General features: G+C 37.2%; 1 pseudogene; it reads right to left on the bottom strand.

Annotated features, from left to right (window-relative positions):
- Window positions 1-1,730: 1,730 nt before the first annotated feature.
- On the bottom strand, window positions 1,731-3,205 carry LOC149235685 (endoglucanase 19 pseudogene; annotated as a pseudogene).
- Window positions 3,206-15,183: the final 11,978 nt, after the last annotated feature.

Below are 15,183 nucleotides of genomic sequence, written 5' to 3' on the forward strand. Positions count from 1 at the left end.
AACCCTTAGACGACTAGATTTTTTAGCATGTCTCCTCCCCTATAATGGAACATGACCGTCCCCCCGTGAGGTTTGATCGTGGGTCACCTTGCTGACGAGGCCCATCCTCAATCGATTATGCTAGTCGGACTTGACCTATCCCCTCTACCCATTACACATGATCACAAAAACATTAAAAAATGCCCTTTTTTCCAACGACCTTCTACCTTTTTTTCCCTCTTGCAACAATGGAAATTTTTTCTAACTAGCCTATGCATAAATGGCTTATTAAACACTTATTCTTATAATGAATTTGATATTCGTTCTCTGAACCTTCTAATTTTACTTATTGTGTTTTTCAAATTAGATGTCGAATTATACAGATGTGTCTTAGATGGTGGGTGATTTTAAAATAGGCTATTAGTTTATGCATTTTTCTTGAGGCAATTCCTTTATAATGGATTGTTGTTACTTTATTACTTATAATTATGTCTCTCACAGGGAATTCAGGTAATGGATTTACTCAACAAATCATCACAATTAAAGATGGGGAGGTACATATCTTTGAGTGTCTCTTAGATGGTTGTACAAATTTATCTTTTGGAACTCATATGTGTTGTATTTTAGTATAATGGGCCTCATTTCAATTAAACACACTTGAAACAATGAATTTGTACTGAAGTTGCATCTTTGAATTAATTTATTAATTAAGTAATTTAATGAGGTTAATCTAGAAAATTCATACTTATTTATCTTCTTCATTATCAACGACATTAGAGGATGACTTGCCAGCTTTCCTTGGGTTGGTGCCCTTCTCCTTTAGTTGTGATTGCATATTCAATAATGTTTGTGCAAGAACATATTGAATGTTGAAATTGAGTATTTGCAACACTGACCTTTCTAGTGATCATAGCTCCCACAAAATTTGTTTTTGAATCAGAAAATAAGTCACCACATATATATGACTTGCACATATATATGTTCTCCTTCAGGATGGATTTCACTTACACTTGACCTTCTCGACCACATCACATTAAAGTGATCATTATTAGAGTGGTTGTGCTCTTTATTTCCTTCAAAGACGTGATAATGACTTGATTAACTAAGAAGCAATTTCATAGTAATGATAACAAAACTAGAAGGAAGGTCATGATCCTTTACTTCACTTCTTTTTTTTTAACTTCACAATATCTTTTTCTTCTTTTCCCGAAAATTGATCATGGCTCAGCTCACATCTTACCATCTACCATTCCAAAACCTTTGACTAAATGGCTCAGGAGGCACCTTATCCTCGTAGCAATGTTCTACCTCGCCCAACGAAAAATATATTCTCCCAAACCCTTAAACTAGTATGGAAAATTTAATACTTATTTTAATGATGGAAAAGTTAAAGGATGTAAGAAATTAGTTGTAAATGGAATTCACCGTCACCAAAAGTTTTGAAGTGAAACACAAACAAATTTTGCATTCAATCATATGAAATAGAAATAACCATGGAAAATAAACAAAATTAATGCATTACCTTAAACAAGGATTGGATTCGAATGAATTATATGTGACATCATTACATATCTTGTATAACTGTAAAAAGAATTTTAGTCTTGGAGAATCCTTTACGCATCTCAAGGACATATGGACCCAATATTTAGGAAGTGTTCTCACATTTACAACATTATATTTGTCAACAGTGGACTGAGTTGCTATGCCTGGGCAATGTAACAAGATGATCATAGAAAGGTTGAGAAACTTATTTAATAAGCATATTTTACTAGTTTGTAACATACACTTATTAAATAAGAAGAGCCCCCTGTTTTAGACAGACCCCAAATAGGGTCATACAATCTTTGAACTGAGATCTTGATGTTCTTCACTATTTCCTTGGACTTGTTTGTTATCAATGTAGAATATATGTAGTAAGTTCGACCCTGAGAACTCCAGGATGAGGTCACCAATTCTGATACAACAATTGGAGAGTAATATTTAGGTGCCAGTGGAGGAGAGGTTTGGAATGGAGCAGGAGATGGTTTGGGTTTTCCTACACGTGCAGCAACAACAACTGGAAGAAGACGGTTTAAGCTGCCACCAACATGAAGCCTAGAAAGGACACCCATTGTTGTAGGTAGTTGGTTCCATGTATTCATAGTTGTCTCTCTCATATGCAAAATTTTCATTCTGATCATGCCCTCCAACAAGAGCACCATGCAAAACATTGGGATCGATTCCCTTGCTACTAAACCTAGAGTTTTTTGTACAATCCTATTGCCTTTCTACAAGCACACACACATGAAAAACTCTGTTTTTTCCTAATAGTTATGTAAAACAACATTACTCTATCCACCTTTTCCTTGAATGAGGGACTTTGAGGCTAGGACCTGAACTCCCGTATACTTGAGATCCTCGTTGGATTCAATCATTTACCATCCCATTCCACCTAGAGAAGCAACATTGTCAATCACATAGTTCATGTAACAGTAAGAGAGATCTCCAGGAGCCTCATGAAGCCATGTCACTACCCAAGGAAGCTCATCCACATATCCAAGTCTCTTAAAGGCATAATGCGTTTGTGAAACAGTAATGTTGTTGTCATATTTTCGTTTGTACTTGTTAGAAAATGTGAAAAGATCCTTGGCATGGTTGAGAAGCTCATTGGAGTAGGCGTGATCAAAGTGCCTAAAAACAATTGAAGCAGAAGCCATTGTAGTTGTTATTTCTCCCACAAGATCTAAGCTAGGATTTTTTGCATCAATTCTATATGCCTAACAAGGTTTGGTCATGTCTACTAGCCTTTTCTAGCAATAATGGTATGAGTCTCCATCACCCACCTCTCCATATAGTACATCAGGCTCTATATGTCCCTTGAGAAAATAATCAGTCTTCCATTGAATAGCCTCCATCAAATGACCCAACTCACCACTACTGGTCAATTGCTTTCCATATTCAATAACACTCCATGAGAGCATGGTGACTATGAATTCCATTGGGAGGCCAAATTTAACATTGTCACAAGCGTCGTATTATCCCCTCCTACTAGATCCACCCCATTGAATGATCCATCATGCATACCATAATCATCCCTCCAGGTGACTCTCTAATTGCTAGGAAGCTTTCTAGATCTCTGAGCCTCATAAAACATGATACTCTTGCTCAATGTTGCACCATAGTCATGACCAATTGTTGCAGCTCTAATGTAGAGCACCAAACTCAATACATACATATATGAAGCCATGAAGAAAGTCAATTGAAATAAAATAGATGGACCCACTTCAGATAAGTCCCCTATGTGAGGAGCTTAAGGTTAGTTATTTATGATAGGATAGAATGCAATGGATGAGGAGGAGACAATCACTGAAAGAATAATGCAACAAGCTAAGTGAAAGATGGGAATCAATCTAAATTTGAATCAAATATAGATATATGAATCAAAAATTTCTCATCTCAAATCAAGGATATCAGAAGTTGTACTCAAAACTAATATCTTGGAGGACTAGTGTAGTTCACTACAACAAAAATAAACCCCAAATGACCAAATCTGAAAGTGGCAAAACTAAGAAATATAAGCTCCACTTCTAGCTATTAATATTAAGATCAAAACCATTCACCATATATATCTATATGTCCCAGCACATCATAATTGCATTCATCAAAATTCCCCTGAATAAAAAAAATAAAAAAATATTAGAGCGTGCCAACAAAAAAAACCCACAACAATAGAAAATGTAGCTTCAGCAAAAGAGGCACAAAACACCTAAAAAAATGCCTACAACTAGAATAAAGCAATACACAACTTATGCATTATAAATATGAAGAGCATTATGTTGAACCAAGTGAGATCATTTCTTAATTCTCCAGCAACCTACACCAAGACATACAACATTATTTGTTATCACTAGTTACAGATCACGAAACCACAATGCCCATCAGCAAAAGCACTTGAACAGGGTTGACATACACACAACGACTATGGACTATGGGCTCTTCTTCTTAACAAAATGAAGAAACAAGGAAAGACGGATAGAAGCAGCTGAGATGAGGAATGAAGAAAGGCTAGCACAATGAACGCAATATATGCACAACATTAGAGGAAGTTTCCAAATATCTGATAATTAAAGTTAAGAAAATGTTATATTATTTTATGAAAATACAGTAAATGTTTTTCGTTAATGCCATTGACAAACTAGTTCCAAGTTCCCACTGATCTTATTTTTGGCATCTCTTCACAATCTCTCTCACACCAGTTGGTACACATTAAATTGATGCAAGAACATCTAGACTTAGCCAACAATGTGAAGGTTTGTTCACATGTTGTGGCTAAACAAGTGAATTTCGTTGACTTGATGGGTCAAAATCAGTTTTAGTGAGAGGGTTTGATCTCTCAAGAAATGAGTTGTATTTCATTATTGTAATAAGTTAGGAATTTTCTTATTTAGGCTCAAAGATGAGTTGTTCGTATATGTGTGAGCTAGAGCTAGGAATTAGAAGATTTGTTGTTACATTTATTAAAAATAGGGATTGATTTGTTAGATACAGTTAGAGTGGTATCCGACTTATAAAAAGCAGGAAAAATGTAATGAAAGAGAGAGAGGATTGAGGAGTGGATTTAGTAGAGCGAGAGCAAAATCATGTGTGGATTGTATTTTGAGACAAATGTCTTTATTTGTGTAAATCAGGCCCAAGGTCGAGACTCTGTAAGCCTTTTATTATGAATGAATTGATGTTGTGTGTATAATTATATATATGCAGCCCATGGAGATCCTCGAATGTTTTTTTTCTCCGTGTTAGTTCCATTCTTCGCAGCCTGTCACTAGGGATCAACATGAGCTCTTACTATGTCTGGTTTTGTTAGATGTTTTGCACATTATTTTAGTTGGGTTGTGTTATATTCTTTCCACGACTAACCCACGTAGTGAACCGGGGGGTTAGAGGGGGGGCGGAGCCCCCCCTTCGTTGCACTGATTACACAGCGGGGGGCTCACAGGGGCGGCGGCAGACCCCCCTGTCCGGGGGGTTTGAGGGGGGCGAGTAGCCCCCCTTTACGGGGTCTGGGGCAGCGCCCCGGGAAAAAAAATTTGGACCCTATATTAGGTTGGGCGAACCTACCTATGGTTTTCGGTCCATGGTTTTGGACGCGATGGTTTTCGGTCCATGGTTTTGGACGCGATGGTTTTCGGTCCATGGTATTGGATGCTTCAGCATGTATAAATATGTATTGTAACATTGAAAGGAATATAATGAAAAATCAAGCTAGTAGTCCCAGTTTTGGTATCCAGGGGAAAATCTTTGTGTATATGTGTTTTATGTGTTATGCTCTCGCATTGTTTATTTTTATGTGATTTAGAATTCGTATGCAGGTAATTTCTGTACGGGGTTAAAACCTACAATTTCAGCACAAAACATGTCACAAGTGTGTCCATCAGAAGAAGCTCAGAAAAGTCTTTCCAAAGGTATATCACACTCCCGTAACTGGTTCCTGGATTAGAAGAAATGAATGAGCGATTCATGGTTATGCATGTTTTGAGGTCAATTGCTGCACACAGTGACAAGTTTAGTACAAAATCAGTTTCTGAAATAATCATAAGGAAATTTTCAAAAGTGAAAGAGGTTTTTGTTCATCACATATTAAATAACAAAAAACTCCTTCATTTTATGTACAGGTGCTACTATGTGGGAGATATACAGTGATACTTGGAGCGTACAGTAAAACAAAGAAAATTTTTCATATTTTTTACTGTTTTAGTCATTTTAGTGCAGGACCATTTTACAACAGATGGAAAGTAATTTTACAAAACCCAAGGAGTTTTTTGTTGAGAAAGAGCCATATAACAAAAACGTCTTTCATTTTATTCACAGGTGTCATGGATTGAGATATGTGACTAGATATTTACAATTCATTTCCACAGATTTAAATTTTTAATGATTTTCTGTTTTAGAGATGATTTTGTGGAACAGATTGCGAGCTATTGGAAACGAATTTCCAAAAGTTGAGAGAGGTTTTTCTCCAAAATGACCTTATCTACAAAAACTTATTTCATTTTTGTAACAGGTGCTATGGTTTAGGATATATGAGTTCATCTTCAACACCTATTTTCAGAAATTCGGCCCAAGTTTAATGTAACTAATTCTATTTTGAAGAAAATGGCGAGCTCAATCCCTTTCTACAAGGATGATAAAATGTATATATTTTATGAATTTTATAGTGTAGGGGTTGGATTTTTATATAAGGTTGGATACTTTGGATTTCTTGGCACTTCATTGTACATTTCATTTCTGCAATTTTGGCAAAGGAAAGACCAGGGTTTTGCAGCACTTGTTGGGATCCATGTGGCTCTATGTTTTGATGGTGTTTTTCTCTATGTATTTGTAACTGATGTTTATGTGTATCATTTTCCCTTCTCTTTTCTTCTGCAATTAAAACAAATGAGTGATTGAGGTAGAATTCATTGGACTGCTCTGCTCTGCCTTGAAATTTTGTTTAATCTTACATGTTTTCACCTGTTTGAGGAGGACTCTTGAGACATTCTTTCCCTCCTTAGCCCCTCATCAATCTGATCCATCCATTCATTCAATCCAAAGCATAAAAATGATTGCCTTCCTTTCCCAATCAGAACTCTACAAAAACTAGGCCTCATCCCCAGACCCAAATTTGCCTTTCCCTTTTCCAACACAAAACCCTCAAAAACTCAAATCAAATCCTTGCACTTCATACCTAGCCTAAGATCAGTCGTTAAATCATTCATCTCAAGCCCCATTGATTATCTTTTGCTGAGACTGACCCAGAGAGAGCCCTCTCCTGTCCTCGTAGGGCTAGCTACGAGGCTGAGCGTGGTTTGATGTGGACCTAGAACCTTGTCTTTTCAGCCTGAGGCAAATCTAGGCTCTAACATAGTGGCGACCATACTGGGGAATAAATTGTTTGTTTGTTAGTGTTATTCATTTTATAGACTACAGAGAGAGCCTGAAGTTAGCCAGGTAGGCTTCGAAACACTTTTGCTTTGCATTAGCACAAGTAGATAAAAGTTGCTTCAGTCAATCTCCGGTCTAGTCTTATAAACGGAACATCTAACTTGCAAATTGCCCCAGTACATGTATCAAGTTAGATCTGATTCTTGATGGTGGACAGAAGTCAGATACATATGAAGGCTGAAGCATTCACCTGGTGACTCCAACCCAATCCAGTGATTCCAGCGCTCACTGATCCGTTCATGCACTAAAATAAAATGGTAGGGTATGTGGCAGACCCTTTGTTTTGTGAAGCTTTAAAAGAAGTTAGAGATCAGTTAGTGGATTTTGAAATTGATGAAGTATTTTTCATTACCGTGCTTCAATGTTTGATATCTCCGAAGTTTCCTCCTAAAACTAAAACTAGTTTCTTTGAGTTAGTTGTTGAAAATTTTGAGAAGGAGATTCAGTATTTAAATGATCAGATCCAATCATATGAATTCCGAGATCCCAAAAAGTTCTTGGAAACTCTCCCTCCTTCAAAAAAAGAAACAATAGAGCTCCCCGTGGATGTTTGCATTGATAGTTTGCAGTTGGCGGTATGTGTTGAGGAGTTATGGCAGCAAACAGAGTCTGCTTTCTTTGATTCGATTGTCGCATAGATGGAGTATATTTTCAGTTTGAATGATAAGTCAGATTGTCTTTTACATAACTAGACTCGTTATGAGCATGTATGGTTGTCATCATTTACATTTGTGTCATGGTTGAAGCATTTTCAAGCAACATCCTTGTCACAGTTACATGATTGGTTGATATGGCATTACAACATTACTTGATCTATCAATTTTGCAGCAAAGTGGGTTAGATTTGTACATAAATAAGCTGCCCAAGGCATCATTTCAGTTTTTGGTATTTTTTATGTACAAGTTGCAGTATGTATATGTTTTCGGATTGGTATGAGTTGTTTTGGGTTTGCAGTTGTTTGACCATCCATGCCCAATGGAAGAGGCACTATCTACTTTCCAGAGATTTGTAGTTGTTGGCATCTCCAAGGAGCTACCATCCCCATTGGAGCCGATGTTAGTTCCAGTCTTCGCGACATATCACCAGGGATCAACATGAGCTCTTACTATGTCTGGTTTTGTTAGATGCTTTGCACATGATGTTCAACACAAAACTTGTCATAATTGTGTCCATTAGAAGAAGCTTGGAAAATTATTTCCAACATTATATCACACTCCCGTAACCAGTTCTTGGATTAGAAGAAATGAATGAGTGATTCTTGGTTATGCATGTTTTGAGGTCAGTTGCTGCACACAATGACAAGTTTAGTACAAAATAAGTTTCTGAAATAATGGTAAGGAAATTTTCAAAAGTGAAAAAGGTTTTTTTTTCATCACAGATTAAATAACAAAATCCTCCTTCATTTTATGCACGGGTGCTACTATGTGGGAGATATAGAATGATATTTGGAGCCTACAGTAAAACAAAGCAAATTTTTCATATTTTTTACTGTTTTAGTCATTTTAGTGTGGGACCATTTCACAACAGATGGAAAGTAATTTGGAAAAACCCAAGGAGGCTTTTGTTAAGCACGAGCCATATAACAAAAACCTATTTCAGTTTATTCACAGGTGTCATGGATCAGGATATGTGACTAGATCTTTACAACTCATTTTCACAGATTTAAAGTTTTAATGATTTTCTGTTTTAGAGATGATTTTGTGGAACAAATTGGGAGCTATTGGAAACGAATTTCCAAAATTTGAGAGAGGTTTTTCTCCAAAATGACCTTATCTACAAAAAATCTTTCAGTTTTGTAACAGGTTCTATGGTTTAGGAGATACAAGTTCATCTTCAACACCTATTTTCAGAAATTCGGCCCAAGTTTAAAGTAACTAATTCTATTTTGAAGAAAATGGTTGAGCTCAATCCCTTTGTACAAGGATGAGAAAATGTATATATTTTATGAATTCTATAGTGTAGGGTTTGGATTTTGATAGAAGTTTGGATACTTTGGATTGCTTGGCACTTCATTGTACATTTCATTTCTGCAATTTTGGCAAAGGAAAGACCAGGGTTTTGCAGCACTTGTTGGGATCCATGTGGCTCTATGTTTTGATGGTGTTTTTCTCTATGTATTTGTAAGTTCACTGATGTTTATGTGTATCATTTTCCCTTCTGTTTTCTTCTGCAATTAAACAAATGAGTGATTGAGGTAGAATTCATTGGACTGCTCTGCTCTACCTTGAAATTTTGTTTAATTTTACATGTTTTCACATGTTTGAGGAGGACTCTTGAGACATTCTTGCCCTACTTAGCCCCTCATCAGTCTGATCCATCCATTCATTCAATACAAAGCATCGAAATGATTTCCTTCCTTTCCCCAATCAGAACTCTGCAAAAACTAGGCCTAATCCCCCCCAAATTTGCCTTTCCCTTTTTCCAACACAAAACCCTCAAAAACTCAAATCAAAGCTTTTCACTTCATACTTAGCCTAAGATCAGTTGTTAAATTAGTCATCTGAAGCCCCATTGATTATCTTTTGCTAAGATTGACCTAAAGAGAGCCCTCTCTTGTCCTCGTAGGGCTAGCTACGAGGCTGAGCGTGGTTTGATGTGGACCTAGAACCTCGTCTTTTCAGCCTGAGGCAAAATCTAGGCTCTAACACTCTGTATTTGGATGATATTGATGCTTGCTCTGTTTTTTCCCACTTTACAATAGATAAACACTAAGTTAGAAGAGTAATCGATGAGTTAAATATATCGTTTTGATTCCGCAAACGGAAAACCCAAAATACACTAAAAATCGTCGCAAAACACATTCGGAATTGGAATCCGGACTTCAAATATTCTGGATAGAGGTTTTTAAAGTTATCAGGTCCGTGGAACCCAAATCACATCAATTAAGTGGAGAGGAACCGGCTTGTTGAATCGTCGAACTCTGACATCGCGATATAATCGGATCCGAATTGTTATAGAGAAGGGGCGATAGTCTATCAGGTCCGCAAGCAATATCACATCAACGCTTTGAGGTGGAGGAAGTTTAGACAGTGGCATTGTGATTTGCGATTGGCTGATTAGATCATGGCTGTTAGATCACGATCTATCGTGACTGTTGGATTACAGAAGCAGTTTCGCTATAGTGGACAGTATTTCGGGCATATCAAAGGTGGTAAGTTGTTTGGGCGGGTCGGCACCCAATTTCATTCAACCTCTGACACGTAGCAAAGGTGGAGGGGAATAAAACTGCTTTATTGAGTGGTTAACTCCTGATCTACTATTCTATCCGAAATCTCCAATGACCTTCGGATCTCGCAGGTCTAGATCAACGGTCAACGAGGGTTGATGTGTTCACTTTTGGCGTATGATAAGTGCGCCAATGTAAAAAGGAAAATCCCATTGTTTGGCTTGTTTTTAGTGCATTTTAGTTTAAAAGGAAAAACAGTCGGGTTATAGATAAAAGGGGATCTGTAGGGTGATTTTGGTGTTTTTGTGAGTTCCGCTTCCACGCTGCGTCATTTGTGGTATCAGAGTAGAAGGAAGGGTTGTTTACAGTGAAAATGCTGCTAAGGAGAGGCATTGGTCGAGGAGGACCTGAACCAAATGCAATTCTACTGGAAGAGGTATGGAGTTTGCGTACGAGAATGGAGAATATTGAGACTACCCAGAGAAGAGCACTTGATGAAGGAAATGAAAGTTCTTCAGAATAATCTCCTGTAGAGGAGGTAGTAGAAGAAGACAATGAAACTGCCAAAGTCATCAAGATGTTGGCGAAAGTAGGGGGAAAACCTAAGGTGGAAATCCCTATGTATGAAGGGAGTCTGAACACAGAAGAGTTAACGGATTGGATTAGATCCTTAGACTAGTACTTTGACTATGACGAGGTAGACAAGGGGAAGAGGGTGGAGTTTGCAGTTACCACACTGAAGGTTCATGCAGCTATCTGGTGGGATGAGTTATAGACATCAAGAACGAGGAAACGGAAGTCCAAGATCAAGCTATGGGACAAAATGGTAAGTAAAATGAAAGCCAAGTTTTTTCCTAAAGACTATCATTTGAATCTTTTTAAGCAATTGCAAAATTTAAGGAAAAAAGGAATGTCTCTTAAAGAATATACAGAAGAATTTTATAGATTGAATATTAGAGCAGGGCATGTAGAGGATGATGTGGAAAAGATAGTTGGATATATCAATGGCCTAAGGTATGATATACAAGATGAGATTAGCTTGTTAATTCTGAAAACTGTTGAGGATGCCTATCAAGCAAGTTTGAAGGCAGAAGAGAAGATATTGAGGAAACAAAGTCAAAGGAATAGAGGAAAAAGCTCAGCAAGAGGTAGGGGAACTACCAGACCAAGGGGACAACAGCATCAACATGAAGCAGGAAGCTCAAGTAGCAGACCACCACAGAGGGGAGAATCTAACAGAGGAAGATTTGTGCCCAGAGGAAGAGGGCGAGGAAGAGATGTTCGGTGTTATACATGTGGAGAATGGGGACATATGTCATGGGATTGTCCTCATAATAAACTAGCAAGTTAGAGGAATGTGAATGTGGCTGAGGCAAAGCCAGAACCACCTCGACTTATGGAAAAGGAAGAACCCCCTGAAGAAGGTGAATCACTATTATTGAGAAGGACTTTGCTTAGGGCAGAAATGGAGATTGGAGAACCAACACAGAGGAAGAATTTGTTTAGAACTACCTGTAAATCCACAGGTAAGTGTTGCAAAGACCATGCACCCTACTATTTACAAGGTATCATGGTTACAGAAGGGACATCAGATTATTGTGATTGAACAATGCAAGGTGGAGATACAAATTGGTACGTATAAAGATGTGATATTATGTGATGTAATGCCCATGGATGTATGCCATGTATTGCTGGGAAGATCGTCGCAATTTGATCAAAAAGCTATTCATGATGGAAGGAGAAACACTTATACTCTGGAGAAGGATGGAACTAAACACACATTGCTGCCATTAAAGGACGATGCTCACAAAGGAACACCTGGAAGTAGTATTATGCTAATAAGTGGAAAGGAGCTGTTGCAGGAAGTAGTGAAGAATGAGGAGTTGCATTTTGCTATTGTGGGAAGGCCAAAGGTAATTTTGACTTCCACAAACTTGGATGATTTACCTGAAGAAGATAAAATGTTGTTAGATGATTTTGCTGATATTATTGTGTATGAGTTGCCAAATGCATTGCCACCAATAAGGAGTATTAGTCATCATATTGACCTAATACCGAGAGCAAGTTCTCCCAATAAAGGAGCATACAGATTAACTCCTCAAGAGAATGCAGAATTTGGAAGACAAGTGCAGGAGCTGATGGATAAGGGGCTAATCAGAGAAAGTCTTAGTCCATGTGTTGTACCAACAACACTCAGTCTAAAGAAAGGAGGAGAATGGCATATGTGCACAGATTCCAGAGCCATCAACAAGATCACTATCAGGTACAGATTTCCTTTACCACACATGGATGATTTAAAGGATTGTTTGAGTGGATCAAAATACTTTACTAAAATAGATTTGAAGAGTGGATATCATCAAATAAGAATCCGAGAAGGCGATGAGTGGAGGACTGCATCTAAAAAAAATAGTGGATTGTATGAGTGGTTAGTGATGCCTTTTGGACTCACTAATGCACGTAGTACATTCATGAGATTAATGAATGTAGTCTTGAAGGAATATGCAACCAATATTGTTATTGTTTATCTTGATGATATTCTAGCTTTTAGTAAAAGTAAAGAACATTTATAGCATCTTAAGTTGGTCCTAAGAAGTCTGTAAAAAGAGAAACTCCTCATAAATCTGAAGAAATGTAGTTTCATGAAGGAAGAATTGGTTTACTTGGGATTTGTAGTTCCTAAAGAAGGCTTGAAGATGGATCTAGAGAAAGTCGAAGCAATTTGGAACTGGCCTACTCCCAAAAATATATTTGAGGTAAGAAGCTTCCATGGTCTTGCAAGTTTTTACAGAAAGTTTATCAAAGGCTTTAGTGAAATTTGTGCACCTATTCTTGAAACAATCAAGGAGATCAATCAGCCATTCAAGTGGATAGAAGCAGCAAGCAGAAATTTTAATTGGCTGAAGAATAAAATCACAGAGGAACCAATTTTGGCTTTACCTGATTTTAAGAAAGTCTTTCAAGTAGAAACAGATGCTAGTGGAGTGTTAGTTGGAGCAGTTCTGAGTCAGGAGAAAAGACCGATAGCATACTTTAGTGAGAAATTGAATGATGCAAAGAAGAAATATTCTTCTTATGATAAAGAGTTTTATGCTATTGTGCAGGCCTTAAAGAAATGGAGACATTATTTGCTACCATAAGAATTCATATTATATTCAGACAATCATGCCTTACAGTTCATCAATAACCAGCCGAAGCTAAATTAGAAACATGCCAAGTGGGTAGAATTTCTGCAAACTTTACTTTTGTAATAAAGCACAAGTGTGGTAAGTCAAATAAAGTAGCAGATGCATTGAGCAGGGTAAGTTTTATTGTGCAAGAATTCAAAGTGGGTGTTCTAGGATTTGAGGAAATGATTGAAATGTACAAGGATGATGAAAATTTCAAAGATATATATACAACAGTTCAGAATCCAATGAGTCATAACAAAAGTCAGTGGTTGGACTATCTCATTCAAGGAGGCCTATTGTTTAAAAGCAACAAATTGTGTATTCCCAAATGTTCCATGAGGGAAAACATAATAAAGGAGAAACATAGTGGAGGATTATCTAGTCACTTTGGACAAGATAAAACCTTTGCTCAGCTAAATGCTTTTTATTATTCGCCAAAAAAGCAGACTGATGTTAAGAGGTTTGTTGAGAAATGCAGGATATGTCAGCATGCTAAAGGAAGGAGTCAGAATATAGGATTGTATCAGCCATTGTCAATACCAAACCGACCGTGGGATGCAGTTAGCATGGATTTTGTTTTAGGATTACCAAAAACCCAGAGAGGGAATGATTCTATTTATGTTGTAATAGATAGATTTTCCAAAATGGCACATTTCATTGCTTGTAAGAAGACTAGTGATGCAACACATATAACTAATTTATTCTTTTCAGAATTTGTAAGATTACATGGATTGCCTGTAAGTATTGTGTCTGATAGAGATACAAATTTTGTAGGGCATTTTTAGAGAAGTCTTTGGGAGAAACTGGGATCTAACCTTAGTTTTAGTTCAACATACCATCCTCAAACAGATGGATAGACCGTAGTAAATAGGAGCTTGGGGAATATATTGAGAAGTTTAGTGTATCAAAATCCTAAGCAGTGGGATTTAACACTAGCTCAAGCTAAGTTTGCTTATAATGATACTCCAAACCGAAGTACTGGAATGAGTCCATTTCAAATTGTTTTTGGAATGAATCCAAGAGGTGTGTATGAGCTAAGGGATTTGAGTAAACAGGAGACCAAAAGTGAAAAAGCTGAAGAGTTTCCAGAATAGATGCAGAGACTACAGGAAGAAGTCAAAGGCAAATTATAGGAAAGTAGCAACAAATACAAACAGAGGGTAGATCTGAAAAGAAGAGAGAGAATTCCAAGTGAGAGATTTAATGATGGTGTATTTGAGGAAAGAAAGATTTCCAATTAAAACTTACAAGAAACTGAAAATGTAAAAGATAGGACCATGTAAAATTGTAAGAAAATTTTCAGCTAATGCATATGAAATTGAGTTTCCAGAAGGGATTGGAATATCACCCATCTTTAATGTTGTAGTTTTGTATCCATACAAAGAGTCTGAGATAGAGCTACAAGAGGAAACTAGAGGAGATGAAGTTCAAACTGTGAACTGGGAAGAACAAATGCCAAAGGCAGCTAAGAAAGAAGTGGAAGATGTTTTGGAGAAAAGAGTATCCAAAAGAACCAGAGGACAGACATATTTCCAATATCTAGTCAAATGGAAGGGACAACGAGTAGAGGATGCTAGTTGGTTGACAACAGTAGAATTACAGAAGTATGGAGTAAGTCCTGAAAGCTTAAAGGATGATTCTTTTCTTCCCCGAGAGTTTGATGCAGGACCATCTGGACTTAGCCAACAATGTGAAGGTTTGTTCACATGTTGTGGCTAAACAAGTGAATTTCATTGACCTGATGGGTCAAAAATCAGTTTTAGTGAGAGGGTTTGATCTCTCAAGAAATGAGTTGTATTTCATTATTGTAATAAGTTAGGAATTGTCTTATTTAGGCTCAAAGATGAGTTGTTAGCATAGGTGTGAGATAGAGCTAGGAATTAGAAGATTTGCTATTAGATTTATTAAAAA

Source organism: Pinus tabuliformis, chromosome 8, assembly GCF_031772625.1.
Source record: "Pinus tabuliformis cultivar Carrire ecotype Pingquan chromosome 8, CPIR1, whole genome shotgun sequence".
Classification (NCBI taxonomy): domain Eukaryota; kingdom Viridiplantae; phylum Streptophyta; class Pinopsida; order Pinales; family Pinaceae; genus Pinus; species Pinus tabuliformis.